The sequence below is a fragment of the Gavialis gangeticus genome, unplaced genomic scaffold (assembly GCF_001723915.1).
Source record: "Gavialis gangeticus isolate Ggan-Ray unplaced genomic scaffold, GavGan_comp1, whole genome shotgun sequence".
NCBI lineage: Eukaryota > Metazoa > Chordata > Crocodylia > Gavialidae > Gavialis > Gavialis gangeticus.
In genome coordinates, this window is record NW_017728992.1 from 35501907 (window position 1) to 35506891 (window position 4985).

The following is a 4985-nucleotide window of genomic DNA, read 5'->3' on the forward strand; positions in this document are numbered from 1 at the left end:
CAGGGGGCAGCAGGACAGGCCCTACGAGCATAGGCTACGGGACCTGAACCTGTTCAGCCTCCACAAGAGAAGGCTGAGGGGGGATCTAGTGGCCTGTTACAAACTAGTCAGAGGGAACCAGCAGGCACTGGGGAAGTCCTTGTTCCCCTGAGCATTGCCAGGAGTGACCAGGAATAACGGTCACAAGCTGGCAGAGGGTAGTTTTAGGCTAGATATCAGGAGGCGCTAGTTCACGGTCAGGGCGGCTAGGATCTGGAACCTACTTCCAGGATAGTTGGTGTTGGCTCCTACCTTGGGGGTCTTTAAGACAAGGCTAGATGTACACCTTGCTGGGGTCGTTTGACCCCAGTACTCTTTCCTGCCATGGCAGAGGGTCAGAGTAAATGATCTACTTGGGTCCCTTCCGACCCTAGAAACTATGAAACTGTGAAAACGGAAGCTTACAAAAAGTAGAAATTTGGACAAGCTGCTAGGGAGGAGTGTAAGAGTACTGCTCAGGTATGCAGGGATGAAATCAAGAAGGCCAAAGTGCAGTTGGAGTTGCAGCTAGCAAGGGATGTACAAGGCAAAAAGAAGGGTTTCTCCAATTATGTCAGCAACAAGAGGAAGATCAGGGAAAATGTGAATGGGGAGGAAACCTAGTGACAGATGCCTTTACAGGCAAGGTCAGTTTCCAGATTACTGTACCTGGAGGCACAGTTTGGTGGGGAGGTGAGCAGCCAGGAGTGACAAAAGAACAGGTTAGAGACTATTTAGAAAACCTGGTGTACAAGTCCATGGGGTGGACAGGATTCACCTGAGGGTGCTATGGGAAGTGGCCACTGTGATTGCAAAGCCTCTGGCTATCATCTTTGAAAAGTCATGGAATTGGGAGAAGTGATGGATGATTGAAAAGAACAAATATAGAGCCCATCTTAAGAAAGGGACGAGGGAGCATCCAAGGAACTACAGACTGGTCAGCCTCACTTCAGGCCTAGGAAAAATCATGGAGAAAGCCCTCAAGGAATCCATTTCTAAACACTTGGAGGATAAAGTGATTAGGAACAGTCATCATGAATTCACCAAGGGTAAGTCATGCCTGACCTAACTGATTGCTTTCTGTGATGAGATGACTAGCTTTATGAATGCAAATAGAGCAGTCGACATGATATACCTTGACTTTAGCAAAGTTTTTGATACAGTTTCCCACAATGTTCTGACAAGCAAGTTAAGGAAATACAGGTTAGATGAATGGATTGTCAGTCCCAGAGGATAGTAATCAATGACTCAATATCTAGTTGGCAGACAGTATCAAGAAAAGTGCCCCAGGGGTTGGTCCTGGGGCCAGTTTTGTTTAATATCTTCATCAACAACCTGGAATATGGCATAGAGTGCACCCTCAGCAAGTTTGCAAATGACACCAATCTGGGAGGAGTAGTAAATACACTGTAGGGTAGGCCTAGGAATCAGGGGGACCTCAACAAATTGGAGGATTGGACCAAAAGAAATGTCATGAGGTTCAATAAGGACAAGTGTAAAGTCCTCCACTTAGGATGGAACAATACAATGCACCAGTACAGGCTGGGGACTGACTGGCTAAGCAGCAGCTCTGCAGAAAAAGACCTGGGAGCTGCAGCGGACAATAAGCTGAAAATGAGCCAACAAAATGAGTCTTGTTGCAAAGAAGCCTAACAGCATACTGGGTTGCATTAACAGGAGCATTGCTAGCAGATCAAAGGAAATGATCCTTCCCCTCTATTTGGCATTGGTAAGGACACATCTGGAATACTATGTCCATTTTTTAGGCCCCCCACAACAGAATGGATGTGGACAACTTGGAGACAGTCCAGCAGACAGCAACAAAAATCATTAAGGGGCTGGGGCACATGTCTTTTAAGGGGAGGCTGAGGAAAGTTGGTTTATTTAGTCTGGAGAAGAGAAGACTGAGAAGGAATCTTCAACTACCTGAAGATGTAACAAGAAGCCTCCTTTTTGCCTGCCCCAATTCAATAACTCCCCTCTCCCCTCCACATAGCAAAGGCTTCTTGCCTGCCCTGCTAGCCCCTCCTTGGGGTATTTTTCTTTCTTCTACCTTTTCTTCCTTTCTCCCTTCTCTTTTTTATTTTCACTGTAAGGATAAGGACATGGAGTTATTTATGTATTCTATAAAATTGATGATTTATGAAATCATATTTGATAAGGGCTTATATGGATATAGTATGATATTGTACATTTGTATTTTTCTCCTCATTGCATTTGGTATTCTACCTATTGTATGTGCAATGGCATTTCAGCTTTTATATTTTGTATTTTATGCTTTCAACCTTGTCACAAATCTATTTTATTTGGAGAAGTAAGTTGTACCCTGTAACAATAGTAGCAAGGGTAGGAATTGAACTACTGTCTCTATGTATTGGGCGGATCTCTGTATGAATGGGAGTGAGTGAGCAAGTGTATAATGACAGTAGCTAGCTACAGTAATGAGTTAATGAGCAAGGATTAACACCTAGGAAGCCACAGACTAACAAGAGGAAAGGATCAATAGAGTCGGGAATTCCCTGAAACTTCATTGTTAAAGGAACAAGCTACTGTACAGTTCTTCATTGCTACAGTGCAGTAGCATCAGAAAAAAACTGTACAGGGACATTACCGCACAGTTGTGCAGTCACTTTAGTACTTAGTTATGCATCACCACTCATGTAGACATGGCCAGAGGAGGCAGAAGCATGTCTGCCTTGAAAGAACTGTTCCCTACAACTGCTGCCTCCATGAGTAGAAGACCTTTAGATTAGGGATTAGAGAAGCGATTCTCAAACATGGTTTCGTGGCACCTGGGATACCTTGGGATTCTTTCAAGGGTGCTGTGTGGTGCCATTCACTGTTAGTATTGTTTATGTGTACAAACACAATTCACAAGGTAAACAAAGAGATTTCAAATAGGAAGTCATGGTGTTAAAAGGCCTTGGGTGCCTATACATGTTGTCTGATACAGTCAAATTAAAACACATTGGAGCAGACTTGATTAATCCAGTGTGCTGTAGTCTCATGTATATTCAGCATCCTGCATTTCAAAATGGTCATGGGGGTGCTGTAACTAAAACTTGAACTTTACTTAAAGCACCCCCATGGCCATTTTGGGACATTGAATACACGTCACACTGTCACACTTTAACACAGCTGTCCAGGAGTCACATTAATTAAAATGTCTCACCCCCACCCCAGAGTACGTGTATAGACACCCTTTCTGATCTCTTGTGGCCTTTCTGAGTTCTTAGCAACATAAAAATTGCTCTACTATTTTTCTGTAGTCAAAAGCAAGTGAAAACTATGAGCTGGCATTTTCTGAGGGGTGTGCCTCAAGTGTCATAATGGGTTACTTGAATCTAAAAAGGTTGAGAACCACTGAATTACAGGCTTAGTTTCTGTGAAATCTTTTTTTTTTTTCCTTTTCAAATCTTCCACTTTTTGGGTAAAATGCAGGAAATAGCTAACATGGATAAAAATCAGAGATATTCCTCTAAGTCCACAGGAATTCCAGGAGACAATTAATAATGGACCTTGAACCCATTTTCTTTAGACACCTTTTTAAATATATGTATGTCCCTCTACCACAAATGGTTGGTTGGTACTCATATGCAATGTCCTTTACATAGGCCATGATATCTCAGCATATAAGTTTCCTTTATCATTTTCCAAACTCATTAATAAAAACTGATTTTTCTAATCCTTTTCCCAGCAAGATCTATGGTTCTATAGTTATTCTATGCTAGAACAGAAAAGCCTATAGTTCTCAGTTAAAAGTTTGTCAGGCAGTTTTCAGAAAGTATATCAGCTCTATCTATTTTTTATTGTATTTGGGTTAATTTATAGCTTGTGATTCACATCATAAAAGAACTGCAGAATCACTATGATTGTCATATCAATGTCAGCAGCAAGAAGCAGCGTTGCTCTGTGTATTGGCTGTGTGCAGCAGTAACAATTAGACATTTTCTATTTAAAAAGCAAAGAAAGTGTATCATCAAATGATCAGTTTAAAACCTGCCAACATCCAGACAGGATACCTGCTATTTGATATTAAATTAATTTAAATCAAAGTGTTCCCAGAGTCAGTACCTGTCAAATTTTCATCTTGACATGATCTGATTTTAACATAACAATGGAAGAGTCTGGGCTAGTAGGGGATTAAAATGGGAATTAATTTATGAACTGCTGGGCAGGAAGAGACAGAGGAAGAAGTGGACAAAAAATAAAACCTTAAAAACAGGTGATTTTTTGTGGTCCTATTTATATATTGTACCAGGGTATAACTCTGTCCTGTATCTGTAACAATTTTGTTTCCAGTTTCTGCTTAAGCCACTTCAAAATTTAAGTTCTAAAAGCAATTAAAGGCAGACAAGGTTCTTTGGGTGAATCGGATAGCTTTTATTAGACCAACTGAAATAGCTGGAAAAAAGAATTAAGCAAGCTGTTGGTTCAAAAACCCTTCGTCAGGCTGAGGAAGTTTCAGCAGTTGGTGTGTGCTCTTCCTGGATGGAATGAAAAGTAAAGAAACCAGAGGCTGGGCTGGTATGCATACAAGAGAGGCAGTCAGTACAAATGTAGATCGAGCAGTCAATGGGTAGAGACAGGCTGGGTTGGGGGAAGAGAAGGGGAATGAATTGTGGAGAGGTAGCTGGGGAGTCAGATGTCAGGCAGGTTGTAATGTGTGATAAATCCAATGTCTATATTTAGTCCATGATTTTTAGTATCCAGGAAGTTGATGAAAAGGGATTAAACAAATTCATTGCCATTATATCCATTAAAGCTAGGAAACCAAGCAATCATAGATGTATCCTCTTGCCATCTCTAAACTAATGATGGTGGATGACAGGGAGGGTAATGCGAGGGATAGATCACTCTAGATATACAGAGAGAGGATACAAGAGTAGAGGACCATTGGTCTGACCCAGTATAATACTTCTTGCATTCTTATGTAGGCTATTTTAGTTGTATAAATACTACTGAAT